Source organism: Cydia pomonella, chromosome 20 (assembly GCF_033807575.1).
Source record: "Cydia pomonella isolate Wapato2018A chromosome 20, ilCydPomo1, whole genome shotgun sequence".
In the NCBI taxonomy this organism is placed as follows: Eukaryota; Metazoa; Arthropoda; class Insecta; order Lepidoptera; family Tortricidae; genus Cydia; species Cydia pomonella.
This window is the reverse complement of record NC_084722.1, coordinates 13727855-13745065: the sequence shown is the minus strand read 5'-3', so window position 1 is coordinate 13745065 and position 17211 is coordinate 13727855. Positions and strand designations below refer to the sequence as shown.

The window sequence follows — 17211 nt, the reverse complement described above, 5'->3', positions numbered from 1 at the left end:
TTTTTGTTATACTAACTCTTAGTTTAAAATCTTAGATGTTGTTATATTTGTTATCCATAGAATAAATAAATTGAAATTTAAACTGCTGCCCACTTTTACGCCTTCAGGATGGGGTGAGCTCCCAGTACTTTTTTTCTACACGGTGTTTTTATTGAATTTAAGGGTAATGGCATGGTTAATATGGATAAATTAGTATTTTTATTTTATTTGTTATTAAAAAAATAATTGAATGCTGCATATACATAGCGTTATTGTAACACAGGCATTATATTTAACTTGATCAAACAATTGAAAACTATTACATATCAATGTCATAACTTAAGTCCTGGTTGCTGTCATTAGACTATGTACAAACTGAAAGCATCTTACCCTGATTTACTCACACACACACACACACACACACACATCTACACAAAAAATATATATGTAAAATAAATTGCATTGTATTCTTATTAGAATGGCATTTGTTTTATAATATTAAAACAAGCCTTAATTATCTACTTTAAGTCTAAAATGAAAATGGTTAATGTCTTAATAGTTACTATTATGTTTGGGAGAGGACACTGACTTCTGTAACACAGGTTTTTACCTAGCTCAGAAGTCAGGGACTTCAACACTAAAATGTACTTACCTTAATGCCAATAAAAATTTTTATTTTTATTTTATTTTATTTATTTCGAACACCGATTGTCCGAAATAGTACTTGCGATTAGCGAAATGTATGAACTCGTACTAAATAGCTATCAATATGTAAACAGGCCCTAAGCACACGCTCGTAAGGGTCTTATCAGATAAAAATAAAGGATTGATTATCTTCAAAATGGAGCTAATAACAATATAGGTGTCTTGGAGAAATTAACTTAATTTATACTCAGAATTGCACCCTTGAAATTAACGGAGTTAAATAAACACGGTGTATACAAAACCAGTACTCGAAGCGGGAATTCCCGGTTCCCCCAGTACTCTATAAGTACCGAGAGCATTTTCTAATTGGGACTAGAAGGTTCATGTCCTTCAACGAGAACACTATAACTCTGATCCTTCAGCCACACTCGTCTGTTGTAGGATATTTCTCTCATCGCATTCATATGCCATCAGCTCATGGAAAGGATTATTGTGGCCTAGTGGGTAGTGACCCTGCCTGTGAAGCCGATGGTCCTGGGTTCGAATCCCGGTAAGGGCATTTATTTGCGTGATGAGCACAGATATTTGTTCCTGAGTCATGTATGTTTTCTATGTATTTAAGTATTTGTATATTATACATATCTTTGTCTGAGTACCCACAACACAAGCCTTCTTGGCTAACCGTGGGACAATTTGTGTAAGAATGTCCCTATAATATTTATTTATTTAATATATGTACATACATCGTACTGACTTACTACCGATCAAAGCGACAAGATTTACGTCGTTATGACCATTCTCCACAACGAAGGCCAGAAATAGGTTAGAACACATAAACTTTCTTATTTTATTTACTTTCAGGGTCAAATTTCTCATCTTCATTGCAAGCAAAGATTCGGCGTCTCGCTCTGTCATACGAGCGCATGAGCGACATGATGAGAGAGATGAACGACGCCAACGGCCTGTTTTTGATGATAGTCCTTATGACTACGTTCCTGGGACTCGTTGTCACTCAATACTCTATGATGATGAATAAAGGCATGGGACTTTTTTTAGGATATTATCGTTTGCATGCAAAATTAAGAATTGCTGGGGATTGGTTGCCACATCACTTCATTGATCCATAGTAGTAGTTTATGTGACTGCTACATAATGAAAGGCATTAAAATACGAGTGTGGGTTTATGAAACGAATGAAATGAGTTTTATAAAGGGATCACACGAGTATTTTAATGCCAAATTAATACTGCTTTGTCTACATCCATATCATAAGCATCAAAAAAACAAACTCATTTTATATTTACAAACGACTTAAAAGATAAACAAAACGTCAAATGGCGTTAAATGAAAACTTTTTTCACCCATGTCACGCATCGGTAGGTAGTTTTTGTTTTATTCAGAGACGTATGGACCCGGGTACGTCCTTAAACTACGTCCACAAGAGAGGTATGAGCATTGTGAATGTCATCTCACTTTGTGTGGTAGGACACAGCACAGCGGATGTCATTCCAGATCTAGAGCAGAGCCCAACTGGGGAAGTACCTCCACCTTACAGAAAATCGCAGCCAAATAACACTAGACCCTACTCATAGTGTTGTGTTCCTGCCGGTGAGTAAGGTTGCCAGAGCTCAACGAGGGGTGGGAGGGGGTTAGGGTCGGCAACGCGTATGTAACTCCTCTGGAGTTGCAGGCGTACATAGGCTACGGATACTGCTTACCATCAGACGGGCCGTATGCTTGTTTGGCACCGACGTAGTATAAAAAAAAAGACAAACTAATAGAGTCGGAACCCGACTGCCATGTTGTTCGATATCAAGTAACATGTGAGATTCGTCAAAATTGTTTGCAATTGACATTTCATTTCAAATAAAATGTCATCTTGAATGATAGGTATTAGAATAGAGGTACGGAAAGATGTTAAATCAAATTTCTTTGTTTCTCGGAGATGTTCTAAATTTGAATGTAATTAAAATTTTGGCTATCGATAACGTAAAATAAAAATTGCGATTTAACCACAGATGAAAATTTGTAATATAAGCTATTAGCTAATCGATTCTGAACATATTGTAGAGAAGTTGATATGGAAGTAGATAATAGATTATAACAGCTTCAAATTGTTTCTTATTCTCAGGAATGATGACAGAGGACAATTTAGATTGTTTAAAATAATCGTATCCTTTTCTTACTAATCATGTAAATTATTCTGATAGCATAACACCAGAAAACATTTAAAAAGAAAGACAAGACCTTTGCCCAATAGAGTGAGAGGTCATAATAAATGAAAATAACCACCAGCCTAAGGGACGTAAATTCAGACATGAAACTATATTATTTAAAAATAACCTGAACATTTTTAATCCTACTCAGCGGTGTTTGGAATAACATTGTCATTGGACTGGATACTGTATGACTTGGCAGTATTAGCGCTAACCATAGAACCCTGCCAATGGACTCATACACAGGTAAATTACACAATCCTCTTTTGTTCAAGTTAAGATCAGCTAATAGACTCACCGCAGATACATAGAAATCCAGAGCAGAATCTCTCACCTCATTGACTTAGTTTTTTTTTTCTCTAAGACTGTCCCACTGCTGAGCAAAGGCCTCCCCTCTTTCCCACCTGGTCCTATCCAATGAACACACCCGCCACTCTGTACAAAATGTGTCAAAGTGGTCCCGCCATCTCCGTTTTGGTCTTCCTCTGCCCCGAGATCCATCCTGTGGGACCCGGTTTGTGGCTAGTTTGGTCCAGCGCTCCAGGTGCATTCGTCAGACGTGCACTGCCCAGTCCCTCTTTAGCTTGGCGGCCTTCATGCCCAAATCCACAATACCGGTTTTGGAACGCAGTTCGGTGTTTGTAACACGGTTTGGTAAGTCCTTCAAAATCAAGTTTTACTAATGTAATGATAACATTAAATTCTTTTTAAATATCGGTATCGGTATTTAGCAATAATTACATTTATTTCGTTCACAAATTTAATGATTAATTTAATTAATTATATTTATCATTTATGCAATTCTTAAAAACACAAGTAACTTAAAATACAACACGATACATTCGTTAAAATAATAATAAAAACAAAAAGATACAGATTAAAAAATAAATCTAAAATAATCCACCCTGAATCGTACCCGGCTCAAAGGTCCCCATTATTCCCGCTGCGTTTCCCCGCTGAACTGCAATGGAAACCTGCTGAACCAAATACGACCCAGAGCATTTTCGGTATTTTAAATATTGGTATTTAACACACATTTACAGTGAATTCTGACGGAGAGGGATTCTAAGTAGATACTGCTTCCCCCACTACCTATATGTTACCATTTTTTCAATCGATTATCATTTGGGGCTGTCAGTTGCCTGCCTCGTTTTCGTTAAAAAACATAGATATAGAATAAAGAACTTAAAAAAACGTTAAAAATTTATACTTTGACAATAAAAGTTTGTCAGAGTATAAATTTTTATTGCCTACATTTTTCAAATTTGCCGCCTTTTACTACTGACAAGACTGCTTGCCAGAGTTCATATGTTGGCGGCCGATCGTAGCTAGTAGATAGATTGCTTCAGATGCCCGAAGGGCAAACTGACCAGAAATAGAAGCCCCGCGTAGCGGGGCTCCGTCGACTCAGGGTACGCGACAATGATTTTTACGATTCACGATATGCCGAGGAATTTCATGATCTGCCGTAGATATGACTTATATCTACAAAATTATGAACTAACCCTATACAAAAATGCTCATAAGGAAGTATCCACTTGAAATAAAGCTTATAAAACTGACTGTATTGAAAATAGGTACTTTTATTTGTCCATAACAAAACAGTCTTTTTTTATTATTATTAAATACATCCACATCATACATATTATAACTTACACTAAAAACATTTTAAAAGGTAATAAATACTGATATATACAACAATTTTGGAGTACCTAACATTGACTACTTATATTATACATAACAGTGAGATTACCTAAACTTAGCCTAAAACTAATCTTATACTAATCTAAAATTAAACTAATGTAATTCTAACTACAATACGGAATTTCTGTTATTAAAATTTATAAAAGATACAAAATATAATTTAATTGAACAAATTATTTCTTTTATTTTCTGCCCATTATTTTATTTTTGAAGCCTTTCATATTTATAAAAAAAATATCCTCATTAGAGGGAGAATACTGCAACACTGCTAGGCCAGCTGATCGTGCACCAGGCCCCGAAAAACGAGCATCTGTCTAAGGAGCTGGACCAGTTCGCCAAGCAGCTGATGCTGAGCAACACCACGTTCTCCACCCTCGGAGTCTACACCCTGGATCGGAAACTCATCGCAGCGGTATATTTTAATCATCTTATTATAATAATCTTCTTAAGCGTCTTTGGAATGGACTTCCTTTTTACATCAAAAATGCGCCAAATAAGTTCGCTTTCAAAAAATCATTACGTGCTTTCTTTGCTAGCAGAATGAAAGATTCTTAATGTATTTATTTATTAGCTTCAGATGTTTCGTCTTTATATATATATATGTATATATATATACATATTTATTTATATATGTATGTGTGTATTATGTTTGTATGTATATGTTATTTTATGTATTTTTGCTTGATTTGTTTTGCTATTGTAATTGTAGCACCGCTCTCAATCTCTCTGCTTAGCCTTAAGGTTGACTGGTAGAGAATGCCTCGTGGCATTAAGTCCGCCTTTTGTACTATAAGATTGTTTTCTTTTGTGCAATAAAGATTAAATAAAATAAATAAATAATGGAAAATTAAAATCTAGTTAGAATTAAAGTTAAGTTATAAGAATGTAGGAAATAACGTGCAAACTCGTTTATTATTAAAGAGCATATAATCACTACGTTTATTATCTTGAAGTAATAAGTCGTTTATAGGGCTCCGTACCATAAAAGTACAAAAGGAACCCTTATGGTGTGACTCTGTCCTTCCGTCTGTCTGTCTGTCTGTCACATCGCTAAATATCTAGACAACCACTTAAGCTATCGTTTTGAAAATAATAACATTACTATAAATTTAACAGGAAAAATATAATTAGACCTCTATTTTGTTTTTTTTTTTTATTAACAGAAAACATTTCCAAATTCAGTTTGAAATTTCTTAAATCGGTTCACATGATAGAGAATTATTATCCTCGAAAATTCAACATACGTGCATTACATCGCGCAAATTAGTTAGACAATTATACTTGGTATAGGCAAACAGAATTTGAAATAGAGGTGGATTGTCAAAGAACATTTTGTAGCCACAGTAAATTTATGTATTTCGACACATGATTAAAAGTTTAGGTACTTCTGATCAAAAGTCTTTCGCCTTTACAGCTACACGAGATAATTCAAAGTTTGTACGGAACCCTCGGTGCGCTAGTAAAACGAACTCGCACTTGACCAGTTTTTTTTTGTGCAGATACTCGGCGGCGTCACAACATATTTGTTGATCGTAATACAGTTTCAAATGATTTCAAATCATTAATGTAATGTATATTCGTTGGAGTTTTCTTTTGAAATAAATTTAAATGTATTTTAATTATATTATAATCTTTATGTTATGAAATTTATCAATTCAAATTTTAATAATTCGTTTGTCGATTTGAAAACGTGTTACTCCTAAAAAAATCAATTTGAACCGTGTTTTTGTGAAATAAAAGGGTATTCGAATTATTTATGTATTTTATTTAACATAATAGATTAATGCTATTAACATGTTCAAAATAGGTACAAATACAGATTTTCAGCGTTATATATAATTCTATCATTTTTTTAAAGAAACAGAGAAGTTTTACATGCTAGATATACCTACATGATAATTATAATTATAATAATTATCATCAATAAAACTGGTCGGTCGGTCTCTACATAGTAATACAAGTTTTCAATTTTTCTTCCAGTAATACTAATATAATTATATCCCTGTATAATGTTTCCAGCTTTAGAATACATTAATATGTACCTATTAGTCTGTTTGTTAGTACTGTCAATACCTCAAACAGTGTTGAAATTTAATTATCTCCCTCTCTATCGCCCTTAGGCCGCTCTTAAACTATCATAAAAATATGAGCATAGACAAAGGAGCACAGACGTTAATAAGGTGGATAGAGTACACTGGCCAAAAAGTGTGTCCACATGAGAAGTCAAACCAGAACCCTGCATCTCGTTCTAATTAGGGTGACCATAAGTCATATTTATGTGGGACATTAGGATGAGTTGGAAATTTGGAATGTGTAGTTAGGCCAGGGTTCTTTGTCATTCGTGCATAGTAAGGGAGGACCATACTCCACACGCACACAGCTGGTCAACTTTATTGTCACGCGTGCAATAGAGTATTTCAGAGCAAGTTCGGCCTGGCCAGCCACATTAGGGCTCACGCTAGACAAGATCCATAATGTTTATTTAGGGTCGCCGTTATCGAAAACGATGAAGAGGACTATAATTATAAATAAAATAAATAAATAAATATTATAGGACATTATTACACAAATTGACTAAGTCCCACAGTAAGCTCAATAAGGCTTGTGTTGAGGGTACTTAGACAACGATATATATAATATATAGATATTTATAAATACTTAAATACATATAAAACACCCATGACTCAGGAACAAATATCCATGCTCATCACACGAATAAATGCCCTTACCAGGATTTGAACCCGGGACCATCGGCTTCGTAGGCAGGGTCACTACCCACTAGGCCAGACCGGTCGTCAACACATACATATAATTGCCCTAGAAAACTATATGCGTTTTTTTCTCTTCTGTAAAACGCTTTCAACAACGTCACTTAATTTTGTCGTTCTAAAAGCTGTTAGAGATCGGTGTATTGGAATCGCGATCATGGTCGATTGTGAAGAAGGTGGTCCGCCGGCCGTCCGTCAAAATCCCAGCTATAAGTAAGAGCGAGACAGATATCCAGGGTCGTGGACCGGTACGCCAATCATTACAGTTTTTAACTAGGGCACTTGTCCCTCTGGAGCACAGACATATTATCTTATATTCGCACTTAGGAATGTCACGTAATGAAAGACAAGAAAGGAGCTATACGGATGCAGTGCGATAGAAAGAGACTTTCTTATAAGACGTCAACGAGTTTCCAGCGAGCGAGACAGCTAATTTAACTTAATTTTTTCAAAATCTAAAAACATCGACATACCTGTAAATTAATTGGCATTTTTTGTACACCAGAGTTTTTACTGTTCTTGCCACACAATTTGACACGAGAATAATGCATTTTTCATAGAAAAACTTCTTCGAGCTAGCGATGTTTATGGACTATGCCCGGTCCGTAGACTGAAAAATTTCAGCTCAATTGGAAATCGGAAAGTGGATCCATCAAGCCCTAGCGTAGCGTAACAATTAAATTTTTTACACAAAATAGTCTTGGTATTTGAATAAAATGATAAAATATTAGCACAAAACGAAATAAAAACTTTTATTTAACTATGTATACCGGCTTCTTACACTATTATGCTTTTACTAATGCTTCTTATGCTCTTAATTTAACAAAATAGGTACCTATAGTTTTTTTTATGGTAGAGGAGGCAAACGAGCAGACGGATCACCTGATGGTAAGCGATTACCGACGCCCATGGACACCTGCAATATCAGAGGGGTTGTAAGTGCGTTGCCGGCCTTTAAGATGGGAGTACGCTCTTTTCTTGAAGGTTTGAAGGTTTAGAGAATGTCGCCACATAACATATGGTGGGCTGTCGGTATATCATAATTACCTGTTAAACAACACGACACTATTTTAACTGCAATACATTTTTAATAGTTTCCTCCCCGATTGATTTATATTTTCTACTTAATTTAATAATATAGGTGTTACGATTCCATGTGTTTGTAAATGAATAAATTATAAATGTCGGCCGTTGGCGACTACTGTCGAACTAAATAATGGTCATTGGTCAGGTTTTTTCATTTGTAGTCTGTCTCTTTCGCACTCATGGGATGTTCATTTCATATACATGATGGTTTCCCTTTTGCACACTTCAGGTAACTTTAAGCGTCAGCATCATCGTAGATCTGTGCAGCTAAATTTTTCAAATTAGCCGCCTTGTCCTACGGACGAATATTGTGTGTCCAACCTATGTAGAATCGATTACATATATATAAATATTTTGAAGCAACGTTTCAGTAATAAAATATTATGTATAAATGTGGGTCTGTAATGTTTTAAGGACTTTGGATTTACATTTTGTCAATTATTTATTATAGCTCTCATTACGTCGACCACATTAAATATGTCGAAATAAAGACATACCTATTTACATTAGATAAAGTTACTTTTACATTAAGTGCGTAATAAGAAGTAGGACCGATTAATATCGTGCCGACATCATAGTAACCCTAATAAGTTTGACAATATAGTCTTGTATTTTTATCGTAAAATTGAATAATTATCACTTACCTGTGAAAAGATATTCCACAATTAGCATACCTTTCACTCCTGCAACCCGTCACACAACATTTTTTAACCATTTTTTAGCAATATTATACGTATCAATGCTGAGCGGCGCCATTAACGTATTTTGAAAATACACGAAAATATGTCATCAAATTGGGGATACCAATTAATATTCAAAGTTACTATAATTCCTACCATTATCAAATTAATGTTTTTTTTTGTTGCGTACATGCTTGTTTTAATTAGTTAATAATTAATAATAATATAATTGTTATAATTAATTGCAAATTACTTAAAAAATATATTATCAGAACCGTAATTTGAATATAGCGCTAAAATAGTATAAGAAGGTTATTAATTTCAGTAGTATATTGATATTATTACTACAATGGTATCTTTTTAACAATGGCAACACGTCGAGTGAGACACACGGCTCCGGCAAGGCTCCGGTTTTGCTGTCTCAAGTGGACCGTTTTCTCTAGTCTGGTACGAACACCTTTCTGGCTCAGTGATAAGGTTTAATTTGGTATGGCAAAAAAAGTCATTGAGTTCTCCACTTTAATATATACCTTCATGATCTCACTCAAGTGTGACATTTCTTTTTCTTCATAATCAAAGTGCTGTCATAACGGTTAAAGAAGTTTTATCTTTGTTAATTAAGTTGTTAATCATTGTAGATAATCAAATTTGTCCTTAGCAAAAAGTTAAATAACAGAAAAACAGAGTGACTGTTTAACTTAAATATGACGGCGAACGATTCATTGACATTTACTTATTGTGTAGGGTTAGTCCTGCTCACGTCTCTTGAATCACCCTGTATACTCTGGCACACTCACTTTGTCAGTGGAAAAGGGCGGCAAATTTAAAAAATGTAGGCACGTAGGGTTGACCCATATACATACTTTATTCTTTGGTTGACACCCCCCCCCTCCCCCTCCCCAACCCCATAGAAAATTTAAATTTCGCGCCTTTTTGTACTGACAAAGTGGGTGTGTTTGAGTATACATTTCTTTTCTTCCTAGCATTTGTTCAGGCTTATTGCCACGGCTCTTGGGAGCCTGGGGTCGGCTTGGCAACCTATCCCGAGAATCAGCGTAGGCACAAATTTTTACGAAAGCGACTGCCATCTGACCGTTTAACCCAGAGGGGAAACTAGGCCTTATTAGGATTAGTCCGGTTTCCACGCGATGTGTTTATAAAATAAAACTAAATGGATATTAATTATGCACACATGGTTTTAAAAACGAAATTTAATTAATTATTTGCTCAAGACTTATAATCAAAATTAAAAACAATACATTAATTACTTGAAATCGATTGAAACTGTATAATAAGAACCATGTACGTTGTGACGCCACCGAGAATCTGCAACATAAGAAACCATCGGATATTAATTTTACCCTCTAAAAGGACGGCAATGGACTTGGTACTTAATGGTTGCAGGCGATTATAAAACATAAGATTCTGAAAGAGAAAACAGAACCTTGATTGGAACGCCCTTTTTCGGCTGATCATGATGAAAAGGAGAGAGATATACCGCTGCTGAGAGCTTCCGGTCCAGAGTGTAGACTCCAAGGGCGGAGAATGTAGTGTTGCTCAGAGTCAGCTGCTTGGCGAACTGGTCCAGCTCCCTGGACAGTCGCTATAAAGAAATAAAGAACAACATTCCCGAAATATATAACTACCTTTTGCATTGCTATGCTGACCCTACCAAATCAGGGACCGGAAAACCCGTTCATTTGCCTTACCCGTTCGGAATGGGTAACCCCTTCATACGATAAGCTAATCGTTTGGGTAACCCGTTCAACCGGTTACCCAAAAAGAATGATAACCCGTATTATTCAGATTAACCTAATCGTAACAAGTGGTTACCGCTTACAGGAGCTGATTCGGTTTGTGTTTTGCGTGTACTAACCGGTAACCTTTCGGTTTAGGGTAAGCCTTACCCCTCTCCCGCGCCTTTCCCCCGCCGCTGCGGCACCGCGGGAGAGATGGGCATTACGTAATTGATTCGATAGGTATATTGTAACTACCGACGTAAAAGTACTTTTCGTTAATGTTGATTTACTATATAGATGCTTATTTGTATCCGGTTTATAACAGGTTTTAGTAAGATGGCGGCCACACACTTTGTCATAAAAATCATCATTTTTAGGTTTTAGGGAGTTCCGATTTCGAAAATGATGACGATTTTGGAATTCAAGATGGCGGCCATGCAGTAAGTCATAAAAGTCGCCATGTAAATCGGTTTTTAGGTTTATGGGAGTGCAGATTTAGAAAAAGATGACCATGTTGGAGTCCAAGATGGTGACCATGTACTATGTCATAAAAATCGTCATGGATGTCGTTATATAGGTTTTAGGGAGTGCAGATTTCGAAAATCATGACTATTCATGACTATTTTGGAATCCAAGATGGCGGCCATGCAATTTGTCATAAAAGTCGTAATGGATGGAGTCCAAGATGGTGACCATGTCATAAAAATCGTCATGGATGTCGTTTTATAGGTTTTAGGGAGTGCGGATTTCTAAAATCATGACTATTTTGGAATCCAAGATGGCGGCCATACAATTTTTCATAAAAGTCGTCATGGATGTCGTTTTATACGTTTTAGGGAGTGCGGATTTCGAAAATGATGATCATTTTGGAGTCCAAGATGGCGGCCATGCAATTTGTCATAAAAGTCTTCATGGATGTCGTTTTATAGGTTTTAGGGAGTGCGGATTTCGAAAATGATGACCATTTTGGAGTCCAAGATGGCGGCCATGCAATTTGTCATAAAAGTCTTCATGGATGTCGTTTTATAGGTTTTAGGGAGTGCGGATTTCGAAAATCATGACTATTTTGGAATCCAAGATGGCGCCCATGCAATTTGTCATAAAAGTCGTCATGGATGTCGTTTTATACGTTTTAGGGAGTGCAGATTTCGAAAATGATGACTATTTTGGAATCCAAGATGGCGGCCATGCAATTTGTCATAAAAGTCTTCATGGATGTCGTTTTATGGGTTTTAGGGAGTGCGGATTTCGAAAGCCATGACTATTTTGGAATCCAAGATGGCGTCCATGCGATTTGTCATAAAAGTCGTCATGGAAGTCGTTTTATTCGTTTTAGGGAGTGCAGATTTCGAAAAAGATGACCATTTTGGAGTCCAAGATGGTGACCATGTACAATGTCATAAAAATCGTCATGGATGTCGTTATATAGGTTTTAGGGAGTGCAGATTTCGAAAAAGATGACCATTTTGGAGTCCAAGATGGTGACCATGTACAATGTCATAAAAATCGTCATGGATGTCGTTATATAGGTTTTAGGGAGTGCAGATTTCGAAAATCATCACTATTTTGGAATCCAAGATGGCGGCCATGCTTTTTGTCATAAAAGTCGTCATGGATGGAGTCCAAGATGGTGACCATGTACTATGTCATAAAAATCGTCATGGATGTCGTTTTATAGGTTTTAGGGAGTGCGGATTTCGAAAATGATGACCATTTTGAAATCAAAGATGGCGGCCACACATATTGTCATAAAAGTCATCTTGGAAGTCGTTTTTTAGGTTTTAGGGAGTGCGGATTTCGAAAATCATGACTATTTTGGAATCCAAGATGGCGGCCATGCTTTTTGTCATAAAAGTCGTCATGGATGGAGTCCAAGATGGTGACCATGTACTATGTCATAAAAATCGTCATGGATGTCGTTTTATAGGTTTTAGGGAGTGCGGATTTCGAAAATGATGACCATTTTGAAATCAAAGATGGCGGCCACACATATTGTCATAAAAGTCATCTTGGTAGTCGTTTTTTAGGTTTTAGGGAGTGCGGATTTCGAAAATCATGACTATTTTGGAATCCAAGATGGCGGCCATGCTTTTTGTCATAAAAGTCGTCATGGATATCGTTTTATAGGTTTTAGGGAGTGCGGATTTGGAAAATGATGACTATTTTGGAATCCAAGATGACGGCCACGTACTATTTAATAAAAGTCATCATGGATGTCGTTTTATAGGTTTTAGGGAGTGCGGATTTCGAAAAAGATGATCATTTTGGATTTCATAATGCCGACCATGAAATATGTCAGAAAATTAGTCATGGATGTCGTTGTATAGGTTTTACGGAGTGCGGATTTCGAAAATCATGACTATTTTGGAATCCAAGATGGCGACCATGTGTATCGTAAAGAACTCGTCAAGACCTTTAAAATGAGCCCAAACTCGATAGCATTACTAGTAGTTATCGATGAGTTCCACTGACACCTTCCGATTCCACCATCAGACCCTCGCCACCATGTGTATCGTAAAGAACTCGTCAACATATTTAAAATGAGCCCAAACTCGATAGCATTACTAGTAGTTATCGATGAGTTCCATCGATACCTTCCCATTCCACCATCAGACCCTCTCCCCCATGTGTATCGTAAAGAACTCGTCAAGACCTTTAAAATGAGCCTAAACTCGATAGCATTATGGGAAGTCATCGATGAGTTCCGCTGACACCTTCCGATTCCACCATCAGACCTTCGTCACCATGTGTATCGTAAAGAACTCTTCAAGAAATTTAAAATGAGCCCTAACTCGATAACATTACTAGTAGTTATCGATGAGTTCCATCAACACCTTCGGATTCCACCATCAGACCCTCGCCAACATGTGTATCGTAAAAAACTCGTGAAGACCTTTAAAATGACCCCAAACTCGATAGCATTACTAGTAGTTATCGATGAGTTCCATCAACACCTTCTGATTCCACCATCAGACCCTCGCCACCATGTCTATCGTAAAGAGCTCGTCAAGACATTTAAAATGAGCCCAAATTCGATAGCATTACTAGTAGGTATCGATGAGTTCCATCGATACCTTCCCATACCACCATCAGACCCTCGCCACCATGTGTATCGTAAAGAACTCGTCAAGACCTTTAAAATGAGCCCAAACTCGATAGCATTACTAGTAGTTATCGATGAGTTGCACTGACACCTTCCGATTCCACCATCAGACCCAAGGGTCAAGCCACCATGAGTATCGTAAAGAACTTGTCAACATATTTAAAATGAGCCCAAACTCGATAGCATTACTAGTAGTTATCGATGAGTTCCATCGATACCTTCCCATTCCACCATCAGACCCTCTCCCCCATGTGTATCGTAAAGAACTCGTCAAGACCTTTAAAATGAGCCCTAACTCGATAGCATTACTAGTAGTTATCGATGAGTTCCATCGACACCTTCCGATTCCACCATCAGACCCTCTCCACCATGTGTATCGTAAAGAACTCGTCAAGACCTTTAAAATGAGCCCTAACTCGATAAAATTATTAGAAGCCATTGATGAGTTCCACTGACACAGGAGATGTGCACAGACAGCTAACGATAAAGAAAGTGACAATAATAGGAGTAATAGGTACTAAACAAAAATCTGTGGCCCTAGTGAAAAAGGGTACAAGTCTCTGGCAGTTTAGGTGTATAAGGGCATAAGTGTTACGTGGAACTTACACCCCTTTACATCTGCGCTGCCAGAGACTTGTACCCTTTTTCACTAGGGCCACAGAAATATACCAAAATCAATGCAACGCCTTACCATATTAGGTAATTTGCCTTAAACCTTAGCATGTGTTTTGAAATCTACGTTGTGCGCTACTTGACTTAACGTACACTTTTGTTTGAATTAGCAATATTAGGTCGGCAAATTACAAAGCCTTTGACAAATACCGACTGCCGCCGCGCCGCGCCGCGCACTCGCACGTGCACGTAGGGTGACGTAGGGAATGGAACCGCCGTGTTTCGCGTCGGGCGCTACGTTAATAGACCATATGCAGTTTACGTAAAAGCTAAAACAGCTTGTTCGTATTTAATCAGCGCTTGAAGCGATAACCCTTTCCCGGGTTTTTAATATCGGTAAGCGCTAACCTGAATTAATTCAAATAAAAGGATTAGCTTCTTAACCGGTAAGCCAATCAAAAGCTTACCGAAATGAAGCGGTTTTTGGAACACAGCTTTACAATAACCCGGGTTTTTGAACGGGTTAGGGTAAGCGGGTCCGGTCCCTGTACCAAATTGATTTACCGCGATAATATGCTATCTTCAGAAGTCGGCTGCCAGCAAGGTGATCCTCTCGGGCCGCAATATTCAGTTTGGTCATTAATCCAATTATTCAAAATTTAAAATCAAAATTTAACGTTTGGAATTTAGACGACGGAACCCTGGGAGGCGACCTCGAATCCGTGCTATCAGACCTTTCGACCATTAAATCAAAATTTGAATCAATTGGCTTAGACCTAAACTATAGCAAATGTGAACTTTTTATTCATAACGCCTCTTTAAATCTTCTGGATGTAAAGCAAAAATTTGATTTCCTTACACCAAACATTAAAATAATAGACAAAAGCTCTCTTTGCCTCCTTGGGTCTCCTATTTTTGAAGAATCCTATTCAAATTTCATTTCCGACACAACTTCTAAATTCCAAAATTATGAAAGTCGTCTTCTCGAAATTAGTCCGCATTTCGCTTTATCTATTATTAAATTCTGCCTCTTTGTACCAAAGTTAATGTATGTACTTCGCTCTTTCTCAAAATTTCAAAATTTGTTAATACCTTTAGACGACATTATCAAAAATAATTTGGAATCGATTTTGAACTTGCAGCTCAGTGAAGAGTCCTGGACCCAGGCATCCCTTCCCATTCGTCACGGTGGGATAGGAATCCGCAAAACTAGTATTTCTACCCCGGCGTTTTTATCTTCCGTTCATAGCTCAGCAATTCTCGTAGGCAAAATCCTAAGGGCCTGCCCTCCAAACTATGAGATTGCTGGCTTAACGGAGTCTAAAAACGCCTGGTCCATTGCCTGCCCAGGTAAGGATTTTCCCGAAAATCTAAATTCACAAAAGACCTGGGACGACATTCAATGTAAAATAATTTACGACGCTCTTTTAAGCCGCAGCACAGGTTCAGCACGCGCCAGACTGCTAGCAGCAGGTTCCAGGGAGTCCGCCAGGCTGCACGCCTTCCCGTCGGTACATACCGGAACCTTCCTGGAACCGCACACTCTGCGCGTTGCTGCCTGTCTGCGTCTTGGCGTCCGGGTTTGCGCTCCACATAGGTGCCCCTACGGCACTGACGTCGACGTCCTCGGACACCACGGGCTCTCCTGCCAAAGGAGCGCCGGCCGCTTCTCTAGACACGCCGCGCTCAACGACATTCTCCGCCGGTCTCTTGCCAGCGTCAATGTGCCAGCTCTACTCGAGCCCCCCTGGCATTATAAGAGATGATGGCAAGAGACCGGGTGGAATGACACTAATTCCGTGGAAGTTGGGACGGGTGCTGGTGTGGGACGCCACCTGTGTAGACACCCTAGCCCCGTCTCATCTCCACGGCACTTCTGCTAAGGCTGGCGCGGCGGCAGAGGCGGCCGAAAAATTAAAAAAAAACTAAATATAGGGGTCTCGGAACCGAATATAATTTCGTACCATTTGGCGTCGAGACCCTTGGTCCGTGGGGTCCGAGCGCCTTTAACCTTTTTAAGGAACTTTCGAAAAGGATTAGAGAGGTCACCGGTGACCGCAGAGCTGGCAGCTTCCTCGCTCAAAGAATTAGTCTTGCGATACAGCGAGGAAATGCTGCTAGCATCTACGGCACCATGCCGCAGGAGGATAGTTTTATTTTATTTTAAGTCTATTTTTATTTATTCTTAGATCTAGGTTTTAAGTTTTGTAGTTTAGTATAATATGTAATCATTTAAATAAATGAGTGCCATCTATATTTGGAAAAGTTATACGGAATATCAGATACTTTTGGTGCGTTGTTTCATCCGCTACTTTTGATGCTGACTGTACTTAGAGCTTAAGACGAAAGTTTGAGGACCCGATCGAAATCGCCTTTTCATACAATTGTAGTCCTTATTTTCCTCTCTCGATATTAATATTATTGCAAATATTTTGACAAAATTTCTTGTATATCAACCATAAATATGCACTTAAGTTTGTTTTTGTTTCGATTTTTTTATTATTTTAAAAGTTTGGACCATTTCAAAATTTGTATGAAATCTGTTTATCGCTTATAACTTTCACAATAATCAAATACCGCACACCGAGGGTTCCGTACTTTTTAGTATTTGTTGTTATAGCGGCAACAGAAATACATCATCTGTGAAAATTTCAACTGTCTAGCTATCACGGTTCATGAG

General features: G+C 37.7%; 1 long non-coding RNA gene across 1 annotated transcript; it reads right to left on the bottom strand.

Annotated features, from left to right (window-relative positions):
- Positions 1 to 10270: 10270 nt before the first annotated feature.
- LOC133529141 (uncharacterized) lies at positions 10271 to 10682 on the bottom strand. The gene is made up of 2 exons (XR_009801102.1): positions 10576 to 10682; positions 10271 to 10403 (listed from the first exon to the last, which is right to left on the bottom strand). It is a non-coding gene; the product is annotated as an uncharacterized LOC133529141 (long non-coding RNA).
- Positions 10683 to 17211: the final 6529 nt, after the last annotated feature.